The 18,625-nt window shown below is 42.3% G+C and overlaps 1 protein-coding gene and 1 non-coding gene across 4 annotated transcripts in view; one reads left to right on the top strand and one right to left on the bottom strand.

Annotated features, from left to right (window-relative positions):
• PHF20 (PHD finger protein 20) overlaps positions 1-18,625 on the bottom strand; it is a 169,954-nt gene that overhangs the window by 123,362 nt on the left and 27,967 nt on the right. Inside the window, exon 1 of one of the 3 annotated variants that reach the window (XM_042980479.1) lies at positions 1,087-1,142. The exons of the other annotated variants lie outside the window; for them this stretch is intronic. The gene's annotated coding sequence lies outside the window, so the exon portion shown is untranslated. Of the gene's footprint in view, positions 1-1,086; positions 1,143-18,625 lie in introns of those variants that run through there. 3 annotated transcript variants of the gene reach the window in all.
• Positions 15,517-15,620, top strand: LOC122237464. Its single transcript, XR_006216078.1, has one exon. It is a non-coding gene; the product is annotated as a U6 spliceosomal RNA (small nuclear RNA).

Here is an 18,625-nt window from a genome sequence, read left to right on the forward strand (position 1 = left end):
AGATGTGTCCTCCACTGGTTCCTCCTCTATTATGCAGCATCCTGTAGTTCTAGGACTGTGAGGAGACCCCCACTCAACACTGCTTACCAAGGACTCACCTATAAGGGGCACCTCTCAGAACTCCAAAACAATTCCTCTCCAGGTTAAATTCAATCATTTGCTAATGCATTCAACAAGTATCTGCTGAGAGACTATTTAAAAAAAACAGCCAAGACCAAAAGGGACATAAGCCCACATGAAGCCTCTGTCCACTAGGGAAAGACAAAAATATAGCCACTAAACAGATAAACAGAAGCACCTGGCTGGCTCAGTTGGTTAAATGTTCAGATTTTCGAGCCCCGAGTTGGACTCCACACTGTCAGTGTGGAGCCTGCTTGGGATTCTGTTTCTCTCCTCTCTCTGCCCCTCCCCCGCTCACGTTCGTTTTCTCTTTTGCTCTCTCTCAAAATACACTTAAAAAAAAAAAAAAGTAGCGTTATTAAAAAAATAGATTAATGGAATAACTGCAATCTGCAACTTCTATGAATTTTAAGTACTACATAAGAAGTAAACAAAAGCTGAGACATTGACTTCTGGCCCTATCTGGAAGGCTAGACAAGATCTATTTGTACTTTCTTTGATATAGTTATATTTTCTGCCTGTTCTTGAGTTCATTCTGACAATTTATATTTTTCCTAAGTAACTCTTTATCAAAGCTTTGGGTATGGATTGGTGGTCATTTTCTGTATGAATAAAATTTATCTTTAGGGGCCAATGACGGTTCTAATGGAGATGAGATGTAGCCACTCTGAGCTCTCGGGGCACTTAAGCAGGTCACCTCCATACAGCAGGCTATATCTCGCTACATCTTCTCCCACTAAACTTTGGGTCTCAAAAGCCTACACTGCCCAAGCAACGTAAGAGTACTGCCAAGGGCAACATCCGCCTCATACCAGAAGCAAAATCTTTGCCATGGACTGAATGTGGAAAAATAACAGAAGTGGATCCTCATATCTGATGTGTAATGCCACCACATCCTAGGAAGAATTTGTTTGCAATACATTACATGAAAAGACAGAATCCTAAATTACAGCACGTTGAGCTCACATTAAAACTCGTGTGTTGGGGCGGGCACCTGGGTGGCTGTCAGTTGAGCATCCAACTCTAGATTTTTGCTCAGGTCATGATCCCAGGGTCATGTTGGGGGCACTTGGGCTCTGCACTGAGCGTGAAGCCTGCTTAGAATTCTTATTCTCTCTTTCTCTCTCTCTCCTTTTGGCCCTCTCCCACACTCACAATCTCTCTCTAAAAAACAAACAAACAAACAAACAAAACTCATGTGTGTACAGGGGAGCCTAGCTGGCTCAGTCAGTAGAGCATACAACCCTTGATCTCCGGGTCATGAGTTCAAGCCCCAAATTGGGCGTAGAGCCTGCTTTAAAAAAAGGGGGGGGGGGCTATAGGTGATTGTTTTCCTTTTATTTCTTTTTTAAGTAAGCTCTACCCAACATAGGACTGGAACTAACAACCCTGAGATCAAGAGGCATATGCTCTACCAACTGAACCAACTAGGTGTCCCTGTTCTTTTCCTTTCAAACAGTTTCATAAATTTAAAATTTTTCACAACGGAAATATTCCAAGAAAAAAACAAAACATGTAATTTGAAGGATGAGTTAAGCGTTAAACAACCAATTCTGATGAGCTGATACTGGGGAAAGCTGCAAACCAAGTCAAATGAAGGCAGAAATGGTTGACAGTTTAAGGAAGCTGAAACATTCTAATCAACTGAAAAGTTACTATGTTAAGGAGTGTTTCCACTATAAGGACCCTAGGAAAGGGAGAGTCAGAGGTTTGACTGGCTTTACCTAACATTCTCCAGGAAAATATCAAATCTGATATAAGTAAATCCAATCAGTATAAAAGTCTTCATTTTGGCTTGGCCCAAATACCACTCAAATTATCTTTTTACCTCTGACTTCATGCACAATAGGTAATATACAGATTAACAGTTTGGCCTCCCAGATTATATGAAAATGTGATACTGGCTGGCTCAGTAGGTAAAGCAAACAACTTTTTTTTTTTTTTTTTTTTTTTTTGGAGAGAGAGAGAGCATATGCACAAGTGAGTGAGGGGCAGACAAAGAGAAAATCCCAGGAGGGGCAGAAAGATAGAGAGAAGAGGGGCTCACCTGAAGCAGGGCCATGAGCTCACCTGATGTGGGACTGGAACTCATGAACTGTGAGATCATGACTTGAACCGAAGTCAGATGCTTAACAACTGAGCCACCCAGATGCCTGAGCATGCAACTCCTGATCTGGGGATTCTTTCTCCTTCCTCTGTCCCTCCCTCACACACTCCAGGGTGCAAGTATGAGCCCGCACTCTCCCTCTCTCTAAATAAATAAATAAATAAACTTATAAAAGAAATTTTAAAAAAAAGTGATGCCAAACAAGAAAGGCAGAGTGGCACTGAACACTCACTGAGCTACTAGCATTTGTCAGACTTCATGCAGGGGGACAGCTCCCTTTTACAGACGCCATGTATGTAACATAATGTAATGGGATTAAATGCTTGGGTTTGAATCCCCAGATCCATCCTTTACTAGCTGAATGAATTTGGGTAAATTACCCCTCTGAATTTGTTTCCTCTCTTTAAAAGGGGTTAGTGGTGGTAATAGTACCTATCTCCAGGCAGCAGGTGTGAGGATTAAATGAGATAATCCATGTAAGGGGCACAGGGCTGGTACAAAGTAAGGACTATAAAAGAGTTATTAGCTATTAATAATTCTTCTTTTAAAGATTTTATTTTTTTAACATTTATTTACTTTAAGACAGAACACAGGCGTGCGAGCTGAGAAAGAAGGGAGAGAGAGGAAGAGAGAGAATCCCAACCAGGCTCCATGCTGTTAATGAAGAGCTGGATGCGGGGCTCGATCCCACAAACCATGAGATGACAACCTAAGCTGAGATAAAGAGTCAGACACCTAACCGACTTAGCTACCCAGGCACCCCAAAGATTTTATTTTTTAAGCAATCTCTCCCAATGCGGAGCTCAAATTCACAACCTCGAGATCAAGAGTTGCATGCTCCACCAACTGAGCCAGCCAGGCACCCCTAGATAATAGATAATTCTATTATCACAAATGAGAAAATTAGGCTTAGCATAATTTGGCTAAGGTTCAGGTGCCAAGTGACAAGCCCCAGAACAAAAAGCTCAAGTCTGCTTGATTTCTAAATTAATTCTTTCACCACACAAATTCTCCTCAGGTACCCAAGGAGGCTTCCCACTAAAATACAGGAGGAGTGTGGGAACGAGGCAGTAAATGAATGAAGATGAGCAAACTATTCCCAGTGGCTGAAATGAAGGAAACAATTACTCTTGAGGCTGAATTGTCAGAAGGTCTTCCTTACAAATGAACTAAAAACCTGTTTCTGACTCTGACCCACTTGTTTGAGGTTTCACTCCCTGGTATCACAAAGAATAAGACTAAGGACTAATCTGACTTTTGTGTCCCATCTCCAATCTTCCTACCACTGTTCTGGGGTGGCAGCATTTGTTTTTCGATTTCACGTTAAATCATTCAATAAATGATTAGTTAGTACTATCAGTAAGGCACTGTGCTGGAAATTAGGAGTAAGAAATCCAACTCAGTCCCCGCTCCAGTCCACCCAGAAAGACAAACACTGGAAGAGATGAACAAGCTCTAACAAAGGGCAAGGGGAGTGCCACCCAAGAAATCACCTGAAAGCCTCAATTTAATTTTGTTGTTGTTGTTAAGTAAGCTCTACGCCTAACATGGGGCTCGAACTCACAACCCTGAGATCGTGAATCATATGTTCTACAGACTGAGCCACCCAGGTACCCCAAAATTCCATTTAATTTGGCAACAGGGCACCTGGGTGGCTCAGTCAGTTAAGCATCCAACTCTTGAAACTGGCTCAGGTGATGATCTCAGGTGAGAGATCGAGCCGAGCATTGGACTCTGGGCTGACACCGCAGAGCCTGCTTGGGATTCTCTCTCTCTCTGCCCCTCCCCTACATGCGTACACTGTCTCTTTCTCTCTCTCTCTCAATAAATAAATAAACGAACATAAAAAAAAATAATTTGACAACTACTAACAAAAAAGTCCAGACAGAAGCAGGAAATTAAAAAAATAATAATAATAAAAAAAAAAATTACGTAAGTCTTTTTTTTTTTACCTCTCACATTTAGTTTCAAACACAAATTATTTTCAAAAAGGCTAAGATTCTAAGGTTTTTAACTTATCCATTCTTCAGGCCCTTAGCTTTTTCTTCCAAAAAGCTCCAACTTCCAAGTTAAGAGTTAAAGGGAATATGTTCAATAAGGACACTGAGAAAAACTAAGAGAGAAAAAAAACCTAACGCAATCTGTATTTATATAGGATTCCGTACTTTTTTAATTGTTTTAATATTTATTTTTGAAAGAGAGAGACACACACAGAGAGTGAGCAGGGGAGGGGCAGAGACAGAGGGAGACACAGAATCTGAAGCAGACTCCAGACCCTGAGCTGTCAGCACAGAGCCTGATGTGGGGCTCAAACTCAGGAACCATAAGTTGAGCATCCAACTGAGCCACCCAGACGCCCCTAGGATTCCATTTTAAAGACCTTGTCAGGACTTCAAATTACTCCTTTACATTCAAATTTCCCTACAATGGGAACCCACTGCCACAAAGGAGATAGAAAGACTTATTTCCTTAAATACAGTATTTGCAGTCAATGCTCCTGTATCAATAAAATGAAAGCTTTAATTGTGTGCCTTGTAATACTATTTACAGGGCACTTTCTCAACATGGGGGAAAATAACCGCAGAGCATGTGACAAGGAGCTAACTTCCCATATTAACAAAGACTGCATACAAACCAGAACAAAAATGCCAAACAACTAACTTATTAAAGGAAATGCAAATCAAAATAACAATTTTTCACTTCTAAGGCAAAAAATGTAAAGGTAGGATAACTAGTATTTGCAGGGATGAGGCGAATAAAGCATGCTTATACACTGTTGGTAGAAGCATAAATTGGAAAAGCTTTTCTAAAGGCAACTTGGCACTATCTACAAAAATACATTTACTTGCAACCCAGCTGTCCCACTGCCAGTAACTTACCCTACAGATATATCCCCAAAGTCTGCCCAATTACCTGTAACGATGATTAATATAGCTTTGAAATTTCTACAGCTAGTATATCCATCAAAAGAAGCTTCATTAAGTGAATTATGGTTCATCCAGACAACAAAATATTGTACAGCCATTAAAAGGAAAAATGGCAATCTGTAGATGCTGATATGGAACCATCTGCAAGACTTACTGTCAAGTAAAAAGGACATGATGTAGAGGCATGTGTATGGTACTATCCCTTTAATGTAAACAAACAGACATATGGACACAACTATTTTTTTATGTTTATTTATTTTTTAGACAGACAGAGTGCAAGTGGGGGAGGGGCAGAGAGAGAGGGAGACACAGAATCTGAAACAAGCTCCAGGCTCTGAGCTGTCAGCACAGAGCCCAATGTGGGGCTCAAACTCACAAATGGTGAGATCATGACCTGAGCTGAAGTTGGACACCCAACCGAGCCACCCAGGCGTCCCTAGACACAACTATCACAGCATATGTATAAAATTATTTCTTAGAAGGAACCAAGAAACTATTTAAGGACATTCCCTTAATGAGAGGAACGGAGCATGAAAATTTAACCTTTCATTTTTTATCTTACTATTTTGGTAGAATTTTCTAACCTTAAGAATGTATTTGCAAGGGTAGGGGGCCTGGGTGGCTCAGTCGGTTAAGCATCAGGACATTAGATCTCAGCTCAGGTCATGATCTCATGGTTTGTGAGATGGAGCCCAGCACTGGACTCCACACTGACAGCTTGGAACCTGCTTGGGATTCTCTCTCTGCACATCCTCTGCTGGTGTGCACATGCACGCACACTCTCTCTCAAAGTAAAAAAATGAAAAATAACTTTAAAAAATTAAGGGGCAACTGGATGGCTCAGTCAGTTAAGCATCTGACTTTTTTTTTTTAATGTTTATTTATTTATTATGAGAAAGAACACACAGGAGAGGGGCAAATAAAGACAAAGACTCTTAAGAAGGCTCAATGCTCAGCACAGAGCCCTATGCAGGGCTCGATCCCATGAACCGAACCGTAAGATCATGACCTGAGCCAAAGTCAAGAGTCAGAAGTTCAACCAACTGAGCCACCCAGGCACCCCAAGCATCCAACTCTAGATCTCAATTCAGGTCTTGATCTCAGGGTCACAAGTTCAAGCGTCACATTGGGCTCCACTCAGGGTATGGAGCCTACTAAATAAATAAATAAATAAATAAATAAATAAATAAATAGAAATAAAAAGTAATTTTTTAAATGTATTTTTTGAAAGAGAAAGAAAAAGCACACATGAGAGATGGGGGGTGGGGGGAACATAAGCAGGGGAGGAACAGAGAGAGAGAGAGAGGGAGAGAGAGAATCCCAAGCAGGCTCTGTGCTGTCAGGACAGAGCCTGACAAGGGGCTGAATCTCACGAACCATGAGATTATGACCCAAGCTGAAATCAAGAGTTGGATGCTTAACCAACTGAGCCACCTAGGCGTCCCAAGAATTTACTTTTTTTTTCATTGTCAACAGGGATTATCTAGTCAGTAAGATTTTAATTTTGGGTTCCTTCTTTGTTATTTCTTCATATTTCTTCATAACATTTAAATATACAAAAGTCCTTTCATTCTTATACTGTCTTACCAGACCTTCACAACTGCCATGTGATCTAGTTAAGACTACATGTGATAGTGCTGTGGCACAGACAGAAAACCGAGGTGCAGAGCAGCCAGCAGCTTCACAGGTCCTCCAAAGCAGGAGATACTTACAACAGGTAACAAGATTTTCCCAGAGATACACCAACCACTTCTCAAAGGCTATTCCTCTAGGGGCTCCTGTGTGGCTCAATCAGTTAAGCATCCGACTCCTGATTTTAGCTCAGGTCATGATCTCACAGTTCATGAGTTTGAGCCCCACAACAGGCTCTGCACTGTCACCTTGGGATTCTCTCTCCCTCTCTCTCTGTACCTTCCCCTGCCTGTGAACATGCTCTCTATCAAAATAAACATTTAAGGAAAAAAGAAAAAAGAAAAAGGGCCTTCCTCTCTCCTTTACCAAAGTTGTTGCTATGCTTATATTCATGCCTTTAGATACAAACACAATTTGAATACAGGCAGGAAGATCAAGTAATTGGCTGCTTTCCAGATGTTGTGTCAGAATTATCACACCATTACATAACAAGCAAGAATATTTAATTTTTCAGAAAGGCCAAAACCTAAGACTGGCCCAGCTGTGAGGAAACTGAACATCTGAACTATTGCCTAGGGCCCTCACCAGGGCTGTCTTTTTACACCTCAATCTGCAAGCAAGGAACATGCTGTAAAACTGCTTATACACTTGGACTCAGTAACCTTAATGTGAAGAATACAGCCCAGGATAAAAATAAATCATTTGTGAAAATGAAAAAAAAAAAAATAGCTCTTTAGATAAAACTCTGGGGAAAGTAGATTTAGTTCACATGTTTAAGGGGCGTCTGGGTGGCTCAATCAGTTGAGCGTCCGACTTTGGCTCAGGTCATGATCTCATGGTCCATGAGTTCGAGCGCCACATTGGGCTCTGTGCTGACAGCTCCGAGCCTGGAGCTGCTTTAGATTCTGTGTCTCCCTCTCTCTCTGCCTCTCCCCTGCTCATGCTCTATCTCTCTCTCTCTCTCTCTCTCTCTCTCTCTCAAAAATAAAAAAATAATCAACATTAAAATCAAATAAACATTAAAAAACAATTTAAAAACAAGAGGTGGGGGAAGGGGCACTGAGAGAGGGAGATCGAATCCCAAGCAGGCTCCACGCTGGCAGCATGGAGCTCAACATGGGGCTCGAACTCATGAACTATGAGATCATGACCAGAGCTGAAACCATTGGGAGCTTAACCAACTGAGCCACCTAGATGCCCCTAAAAACAAGAGTATGTTTAAATAAAACCTAATGTAGGAGCGCCCAGGTGGCTCAGTTAAGCGTTGACTTTGGCTCAGGTCATGATCTCACAGCTCCTGAGTTCAAGCACCACATGGGGCTCTGTGCTGAAAGCTCAGAACCCGGAGCCTACTTCAGATTCAGTCTCAGTCGCTCTGTGCCCCTCCCCCACTCATGCTCTGTCTCTGTCTCTCTCTCTCAAATATAAATAAACATTAAAAAAAAGTTTTAAATAAACCTAATGTAGTAGGACTACACTACAAGCTCCATTAGGGAAAGGAAGGACTAATGCTCACAGATGCCAAATAAATGAATTAAAAAATAGGGGCGCCTGGGTGGCGCAGTCGGTTAAGCGTCCGACTTCAGCCAGGTCACGATCTCGCGGTCCGTGAGTTCGGGCCCCGCGTCGGGCTCTGGGCTGATGGCTCGGAGCCTGGAGCCTGTTTCCGATTCTGTGTCTCCCTCTCTCTCTGCCCCTCCCCCGTTCATGCTCTGTCTCTCTCTGTCCCAAAAATAAATAAAAAACGTTGAAAAAAAAAATTTAAAAAAAAAATAAAATAAAATAAAATAAAATGATGGTGATGTGAGCTAACCTTACAAAAGGATAGAAAATACCCTTAGGCAGACTAACAAGACCTACTTGAAAAACATTTATAATAACAATAGCTAATTAACTCTACATATATTAACTCATGTAATCTTTAAAACAACTGCAGAGGTAGGTGGCATTAATTCTCATTGTAAAGATGAGAAAACAGGAACAAAACTAGGGACATCCTAGGACACCCATTTGGCAAGAGGCTGAGCCAGGATTTGAACCTTAGACCCTGCAGCTCCAGATTCTTAACCACCACATATGCTTATTTATGAGCTACATCTTTGAGTTCTCTTCACTCATCAAATGAGGTTTAATAATGGCCTCTGTCTTGGGTGCTATAAGGATTAAGTGAGAAAAGATCTGCAAAGTCCTTACTTGTCTAACTCAAAGTAGGTACTCAAAAAATGGCAGCAGAATTTTCCAAACTTAGAATACATTTACAGTTAATGTTGTACTGACAAAAACTCTGGGTTTCATTTTGGGAGAGGTGAAAGAGTACTGCAGCCATGGTAAATGGAGGTCATGCCCTCAGCAACCCCATTATGCTCAAGAAGGAACCAAGGACTTAAAGTAATAAAGAATTAAAGTGATAGATGGGTATGGAACAAGACCTTTCAACAAGTCAGCTGAGATATAAGGAAAAATAAACCCTGGGACACTCAAGGGAAGAATGTCAATCACCAGAAACTATAGAACAAGCTTTGTGATAACTCAACAGTGCTTACCACCAGGCCTGCATTCAACCTCCATTTAGTGGTGATGGTGCCTCTGAAACTTAATTCAACCCCCTTTCAATGGAGGGACACTTCAAGTGAAAGACCAGCTTAAATCTTCATGCCTCCTTCACTCAATAAATATTTACTGAATGCCTATGTGCCAGGTTCTGGAGATAGATACTGGGAAGGGAAGACTACCCCAACCCTGTTCTCTAATGGAGAAGGCAGGCAATAAACAAGTTACACAAAGAAAATAACTTCTGTCAGGATAAGCACTGTGGGGAAAAACCCAACAAAATAATGTGAACCAGTGACATGGGAGGACCACTTTAGATAAGTGTTACAAAGTACTCTGAGAAGCTGAGGTCTTAGCAGAGTTCTAAATGACCAGGAGACAACCATGAGAAGATCCAAGGGAAAATTTTCAGCAAAGGGAAGTCCTAGAGGCAAGGTGCCTCGGGTGGGAATGAGCTCCCCTCTCCTTCACAGCCCTAGGAGGTGGAAACTGACTACCCTGCAGCCCACCGTGCTGTCCCATAAAAGCATACACAGTATCAGCAGGTCCAGTGACATGGCAATCTCACAGGAGGAAGTTTCCAAGGGGACTCTTTGCCAAAGTTCTGTCTTGGAGGACAGTCAGAAGTGCTTAAGGATGGGAGCACAGTCAGGTTTCAGACTCACATTCTGACCAATCCTGGCTCCACTTATTGTTGGCTGAGTTAAGATGAGAAAAATCACTGAATCTCTCTCTACTTGCCCATCTACAAAATGGAATTGATAACCCAACCCCTACCTCCTGGGGTTGTTGTGAGAAATAAGTGAGTTAATAGACGTCTAATACTGAGCACAGTAAACACTAAATATCCAGTACTAGTGATATTATGGTTGTGTAATAGTAGTACTAGCAAAAAGGACACCAGACACAAAGGATTACAGTCAATATTATCATGGAATATTAACAAAAAATATCCAATATACTAAGGAACGTAAGAAGTATGTCTTTAGCCTGGGGAGATGACAAGTTGGTTGAAGTAGGGGCAAGGGCCCCTCTACCACTACCCTCATTTCCTCAAGGACACAGAAGGAAGACTGAGTCTAAAGTAAAGACCAGTTCCATTCCTCAGGCCCTTCCCCAGGTCACACTGTTAAGAGCTGAATTAACCTCTTTTATTTGAAGGAGGAAGGAAGGAAGCAAAGGACAGGGGGGAAATCAGGAAAGGTGGAAGGGAAAAAAAGAAATAAGCCAAAAATTCTCTACCCTCTTTACAGATACTAGAAATGCTTTCTCCAAAAGCCAAGCTTTTCCTTCCACAATTAAAATTCAGAGAGCAAACACAAGTTGAGTTTACTCATTCCAAATTACTGAGAATGAGCTGGTCAAATCAGTGGATCCTCCCAGAAGCAGTGTAAAGAGCCTCACGCCCAGGACTGGCTCCAGAATATATTTGTTCAATGACCTTTGGCACCTTACTCAACCTCACTGAACTAACCAGCCTACCCTCACAAGTTCCTTCTTTTTTCATCACAGTTTAAGGACGGAGACTGGCCAACATGCCAAGCTAGAAACGGAGGCATCACCCTTGCCTCCAACTCACAGTCACCACTTTGTAACACCTACTTCTAAGTCTCTTCCAATTCTGGCCCCCACCAGTTCTAATCCAATTACTACAACAGCTTTCTTTCAGTGGAGCTCAAAGCCCCTAGCCACAACCTCCCCAGATCCAAATCAATATTGTCTTATAAACTGACATCTTCCGACTGCCTATTTTATTACAGACCCTCTTCTATGTGCTGTGTATAACCATCATTCCATTTAGTGTCTTTTAGGTTTATAATGATGATGATGATGATTCTCGGTTCTTATTTTTTTAAATTTTTATTTATTTTTGAAAGAGACAGAAGGTGAGAGGTGAGGGGTATAGAAAGAGGGAGACACAAAATCTGAAGCAGGCTCCAGGCTCTGAGCTGTCAGCACAGAGACCAATGCAGGGTTTTTGAACTCAAAGACCATGAAATCATGACCTAAACCAAAGTCAGATACTCACCCGACTGGGCCACCCAGGTGCCCCAATTCTCATTTTTTAAATAAAAAAACTAAGCTGTTGGGGCATCTGGGTGACTCAATCAGTTGAGCATCTGACTCCCAATCTCGGCTCAAGCCATGACCTCACAGTTCATGGGTTTGAACCCCACTAACAGTGCAAACAGCGTGGAGCCTGTTTGGGATTCTCTCTCTGCCCCTCCCCCACACACAGGTTCACACTCTCCCTCCCTCAAAATATATAAACTTTTTTTAAAAAAAGCTTTAAAAAACATAGGAAAGTAGGCTGAGACTCTTGATCTTGGGGTTGTGAGTTCAAGTCCCATGTGACGTGTAGAGATTACTTAAATAAATAAAACTTTTTAAAATTTTTCTTAGGGCACCTAGGTGGCAATCGGTTAAGGATCCAACTCTTTATTTTGGCTCAGGTCACGATCTCACAATTCATGAGTTTGAATCTCAAGCAGGGCTCCATGTTGCCAGTGCAGAGCTGGCTTGGACTTCTCTTCTCTCTGCCCCTCCCCTGCTCATGCTTTCGTGTGCTCTCTCTCTCTCTCTCTCTCTCTCTCAAAATAAGTAAACTTTTAAGAATAAATAAATAAAATACTGTTTTTTCATAGGAAAGTAGGCAAGCTTAACAGAGGGGCAGTAGCACACAATGGCTAGATGTCAGAATTCTTGGGAGTGGGACAGCCTGGGTTTCGATCCCAGCTCCAACATTTTCCAGATAACTTGCACAAGTTTTCTCTCTGAGCATCCGGCTCCTCATCTGTAAAATAGGAACAGTACAGTACCAACTTCATGCCCTCATACGGGTGCTGGGAAGAGAGAAATTACTTAGCACACAGCCTGGCTCTCAAAGTACTGCTCTCGCAGCCACACAGCCAGACTCCTTGTAGTTCCAACCTCCAGGACCTTTGCTCAAACAAGCTGATTCCTCTACCCAGTCCTTCCGCACCTCCTTGAAGGGCTTGCTGGGCCAGCAGCCCACTCTGGTATTCTCCCACGGCAGTCTGGCCCACTCTCTGGGCCAGAGCACTCAACATGCTACACTGAAACTGCAGGTCTCTGAATGATCTCTCACAAGGCCCTAAACACCCTCGTTGGAACCCTCAGCATTCAACAAGCAGTATCCTTATGTGGTGGTCAGGTGGTTGTTAAATGTCAACTTCCTCACTGACACAATAGTATCAAAAACAAGAAAAAAGACAAGTATCATTCCCCTAGACGGAGGTAGGGATTCAAGACAACCATCACTCGGAGGCTCCACGGGCAAATGTAGGAACCATTACCACTCTTTAGGGGCAGGGGGAGGAAGGCAAGGCACAGGGAATGAGGCACCTGAAGACAAGACTACAATTTTGCTCCCTGGCCTAAGAAAAGTTATATTCAGTGACAGGAAGCTCCAGTCTATCTATAAATGTTGGTAACTGTGGAGTGGGTTAGTGTGGCTTCCTTTCAGATAAGGGAGTGTTTAAAAACATACCCAACTAAGCTGTTCTTACATAACTCCTTAATTGAGGTATCACTATATCATAAAACTTTGTTTTAATTTTTTTAATGTTTTTATTTTTGAGAGAGAGACAAAGAGCATGAGTTGGGGAGAAGCAGAGAGAGAGGGGAACACAAAATCCAAAGCAGGCTCCAAGCTCCAAGCTGTCAGCACAGAGCCAGATGCGGGGCTCAAACTCGTGAACCAGGAGATCATAACATGAGCAAAAGTTGGACGCTTAAACAGCTAAGCCACTCAGGTGCCCCAAGCAAACAATTTAGATATGGAGCCATTACTCCATGGGGGATACAAAGACATTTTCCTGAATTACAACTGTTTGGCTGCGTATGGGGTTTTAAAGACAAACACATCATTGGAGCACCTGGGTGGCTCAGCCGGCTAAGTGTCAGTCTTCACTTAGCCTTATTCTTTAAATATTAACTTATATTCATGGAATATATAAACATATATATAACGTTTTTAAAAAAAATTTTAAGCAAGTTCCACACCCAATATGGGGTTCAAACTCACAACCCTGAGGTCAAGAGTCACATGCTCTACCAACTGAGCTAGCCAGGTGCCCCATGGCCTTCATTCATAGCAGGAAATGGCTAACATTTACTTCACAGGCTAAATCCTTGACAAATATCTTATTCTCAACAATGCAGATTATTTGGCAGTATTATCCCATTTTACAGAAGAATAGGAGAATTAGAGCAAATAACTTGCCCATGGTCACCTAGCCAGGCAGAAGAGCTGGGCTTTAAGAGCCAGGACCTCCTCTAAGACCCCCTATACTTAGACTACTTCTAAAAGTAAGACCTTTGGTGGGGCACCTGGGTAGCTCAGTCAGTTAAGCATCCAACTCCTGATTTCAACTCAGGTCATGATCTCACAGTTCATGAGCTCAAGCCCCACGTTGGACTCTGTCCTGACAGCAGAGAGCTTGCTTAGGATTCTCTCTCTCCCTCTCTCTGCCCCTACCCCACTCGTGCACACACGTGTGTGTATGTGCTTGCACTCTCTCTCAAAATAAATAAACTTAAAATAATAATAATAGTGGGGCGCCTGGGTGGCTCAGTCAGTTGAGCGACAGACTTCAGCTCAGGTCATTATCTCATGGTTCGTGGGTTTGAGCCCTGCATAGGGGTCTGTGCTGACAGCTCAGAGCCTGGAGCCTGCTTCAGATTCTGTGTCTCCCTCTCTCTGCCCCTCCCCTGCTCACGCTCTGTCTCTCTCGAAAAAAAATAAATAAATAAACATTAAAAAAAATTAATAATAATAATAATAATAGTAAGGCCTTTGGAAATAAAAATAAATGAGGCCTTGGGATATCTGCATACTAATGATAGTAAGGGATTACTATTAAGATGTTTTGTGTAAAAATGAAAAAAAAATTAAGTATCTTTCCCTCTTATAGATACTACTGATATAGTTACAGATAAAATACAACTAGCAAACATGAAGAGATTTTAAAAATAATTTGTGAGAAATAAAACAGAATAACAATAACATACACTCAACTCTTCACAGTTTACCAAATTTTGATAACCCTATACATTAGGTTTTCTTACTCCCATTTTTAAAGATTAGGGAATGGAAGGAAAGGGTAACATTTACTGATACTTCCAATGATCAATGTGAGGCAGTTATGATGATACTTGAGTAAGGAAACAGAGGTCCAGGGAGGTTAAGTAACTACTTATGCTGGAAGTCTGCCTCCACTGCCCATGCCATGGTGAGAAGCCCAAGAAGTTTAAGCCACATGCCCAAGTTATGTGTAGTCCCAAGATAATGGCAGGTGATAGAACTCAAACTCGGGCATTTTGCCTCCAAATCCTGGTCCTTCCCACCACATCCCATACAGCCATACAGATAGGTGCCTCTTTAACTATCTTGCCTTTCTGAATTACAGAGGTACAATTCTTATATAGATCACAACACAACCAATGTCCTACTCATCCAAGCACATTGGGGGCACCAGGGTGACTCAGTCGGTTGAGCAGGCAACTCTTAATCTCAGTTCAGGTCTTGATCTCAGGGTCGTGAGCTCAAGCCCCATGTTGGGCTCCATGATGGGCATGGAGCCTACTTTAAAAAAAAAAAAAAAAGACAGGGGCGCCTGGGTGGCTCAGTTGGTTAACCGTCCGACTTCAGCTCAGGTCACAATCTCGCGGTCCATGAGTTCGAGCCCCGCATCGGGCTCTGGGCTGATGGCTCAGAGCCTGGAGCCTGCTTCCGATTCTGTGTCTCCCTCTCTCTCTGCCCCTCCCCCATTCATGCTCTGTCTCTGTCTCAAAAATAAATAAACGTTAAAACTTTTTTTTCTTTAAATAAAAAATAAAAATAAAAAATAAAAAAAAAAAGACATTGGACAGCATTCACCACTCCATGGGACCAAGGGACAATCAACCAGCACAACTCAGCCATGCCCAGGAGCCTCAAGAAAGGGAAAAAAGGCAGCCTGAGCTAGAAGAGTTTGGCTTCTACAACTGAGGCATGTTTGCATGGTCAGGAACAAAATCTGGGATGAAATGGCAAGGCCACCTCTTCTCTCAGTAGTACTTCAGTTCTGGGTTCCAGACTGACACCTGTTTGATATTATAATTAAAGTTTAATCAAACCTCTGGGTAGAAAAGTAAGGCATTTAAATAAGGATGTAAGAGCACTGGGATCATGCTTATACACGAAAATTGGAACAATACAGAGATTAGCATGGCCCCTGTGCAAGGATGACACTCAAATTTGTGAACTGTTCCATATTTAAAAAAAAAAAAAAAAAAGAGAACCAGGATTGCAGGCAAAGAAACTTGGACTCCATTAGCCAAATGACCTTGGACAAGTTATTTAATCTCAGTTTCCACATCTACTAGGTGAGGATAATAGATAAATTGTAAAGATTCAATAAGCTCCAACAGAGTGCTCAAAAAACCACTATGTTTATTATTATTGTAAAATGTCCCTATTTCCAAGCCAGGTTTCCACAATCTAGAAATCCCAACATCTGTCCACCTGTAGAAGCAACAAAGGTATGTCAATCCACCTTGCTGTGCACTTTTTCCATGTGGGAAAGAGACCTTTAAAAAATCATGTCTCTATTGGGGCACCTGGGTGGCTCAGTCAGGTGAGCATCCAACTTCGGCTCACGCCATGATCTCGCAGTTCACGAGTTCGAGCCCTGCATCGGGCTCTGTGCTGACAGCTCAGAGCCTGGAGCCTGCTTCAGATTCTGTGTCTCCCTCTCCCTCTGCCCCTCCCCTGCTCATGCTCTGTCCTTCTCTGTCTCTTAAAAAATAAAGTAAAACGTTAAAAAAAACTTTTTTTTAAATCAGGTCTCTACTAAGATGAAAAGAGCTTGAAATTGTCACCTTAGATGCCTGGGAGTCAGCCTTTAAAATCCTAGAATTATGTTCCTGACATGGGATAAGTTCTCATCAAATCAAATCTTTTTTTTTTTTTTTTAAGTTTATTTATTTTGACACACAGTGTGAGCAAGGAAGGGGCAGAGAGAATAAGAGAGAAAATCCCAAGCAGGCTCTGCATTGCCAGCACACAGCCCAACTTAGGGCTCAAAACCATAAGCCTCAAGATCATGACCAAAGCCAAAACCGAGAGTCAGACGCTTAACTAAGCCACCCAGGCGCCCTCATTTTTTTTTTAATGTAAGGTCTATGCCTAGTGTGGGGCTAGAACTCACGACCCCGAGGTTAAGAGTCACATGCTCTACAAACTGAGCCAGCCAGGCACCCACAAACCATCATTTTAAATCCTTCCCCAAAGTCCATGGATCCACCACCTCCCTTTCATACAAACTGCCCTATTTATGCTCAGTGACTCACACCAGGCTCCTAAAATTTTATGGGATTTCTGCAAGCTTGTTACTTCCATTATTTGGTCAAAGAAAGCAAAGAACAGCTGGATACCTAGCCTAAGACCTAGCAAAGCTGTCACAGCATTATAAATTGGGGTTTCAATTTTCAGTAGGTTACCCTAAGTTAAGGTTAGTCAGTTAACAACCTATAAGGGGCAATTGCCGAGAGAGATGAATAAAACAGGAACATCCTCCCTTTCTCTGAGCTTACAATCCAACCAAGGAGGCTCTAACTAAGCACACATTTTGGTTAAAGAATGTTTATCATGAAAACTGTAAACTTCCCCCCAGTAGCTCCTAAAAAGGAAGGGAGACTGGGGAGTTAGAGACAACCTTGAGCCCTGATTTCTAGGCAGTGTCAGCAACTGCCTTTGAAGATAATCAGGTGTTCTCAAAGAACTATTAGTTTTACTCACTGATGAAATTATTTGAAATCTAGATTACTTGTCATCCCCCTTAGCAAACTCTTGTCTGAGGTTTTATGGCTGAGTGTGTCATTAAGAAGAAAAGCACTTAGAAGTCATTTTTAAATAGTGTTTGGACTCAGGATACACTTTCAAATTACAGGCAGGGAGTCTGAGCACCTTTCAAGTCCCGGAAGAAGTACCAGGTAGCTGATTCCCCACTGATATGCAAGACCTTTGGGAGAAGAGGACTAAAAGCATTACATCTCACTTTCCTCATACTCCAGCCAAAAGCAAACTGCCTGCTTCCCTTTTAAATTTCATTCTGCCTAGCCTGCTAATTGAAAGCAAAAAAGAAAGTTGGGGTGGGGAGGAGAAGAAAACACTTTTTAAATATATATCAGATAAGAGATACAAACATGGTTGTATGTAAATTACAAGACTCCCTCTTAGTGATTCAGGGACGTACCTAACGTTGAATGAACACTGAAGAACACTGAGAAGGTTAGGCAATTTTGAATGAAGTAAAGCATAGAACTGGCAGAGGACATGGAGGCAGAAGTATGCTGAAGTTGGGTGTGAGGACAAGCTGGCTGCCTAGGCTAGAAAAGAGGCAGTGGCAGGAGTGACTCGGACGAGGGAATGATTGGCAGCCTGCCCAACAGAGCACGTGAAGGAAATCAGATCTAACAACATGCTCCCACAGACACTGGGTTTCTAAGCAAGGTACTAACAAAGACTCAGAGCAGGGTAAACCTTGGAGATAATCAGCCCCTCATTTTGCAAACGGGGAAAATGAGGCCCACTAGCATTAAGTGACTTGCCTCGGGTCTCAGTGAGTGGAAGAGCTGGGACTAGAGCCAAATCCAGATCAAATCCGTTACTGAAGAGGATCTGACATTCATGTGAGGGATGAGAGGGAGGGGGAGGCACAGGACACAAAATAGTCTAGTCATTCAGGTTTGTCCTGATTAGGGCCCAGAACAGGATCATGCTGGAAAAGGCCATGATAGATGACAGCCAGGGAAACAGGTACAGATGACTCAAGACATTTAGGGAGGAAAAACCCACTAAAACTCAGAAATAGAGATGTTGGTACAAAAACAGAGAGAGCATCCCCAGCATAGAATCCCCATCAAAGAATGTCACCTTCCCACCAGCATTCCCTTTGTGAAGTTCCCATACAGAGATAAGCCAGGAGCTTCTATCCAAGGTCCAGGCACCTGCCTTTCCCAGGCCAATTTCCAGAACCTAGAAAACCAAGGACTCCTTGGAAATTCCAACACCTATCAGCCTGATAACCTGGGGTATCTCAGACTTCCTTCCAACCCATAGTAGGATGACAAGTGAGGAATTAGAGACACAAGATGGCTAACTACCATATCGGCTCTGAAGTATTTATTTACTAGAAGACTTCATGTCAAGAATGATGTTGACAACTAGAGCACCTGGCTGGCTCAGTCAGTAGAGCACTCACCTCTTGATCTCAGGGTTGTA

The sequence above is a fragment of the Panthera tigris genome, chromosome A3 (assembly GCF_018350195.1).
Source record: "Panthera tigris isolate Pti1 chromosome A3, P.tigris_Pti1_mat1.1, whole genome shotgun sequence".
In the NCBI taxonomy this organism is placed as follows: domain Eukaryota; kingdom Metazoa; phylum Chordata; class Mammalia; order Carnivora; family Felidae; genus Panthera; species Panthera tigris.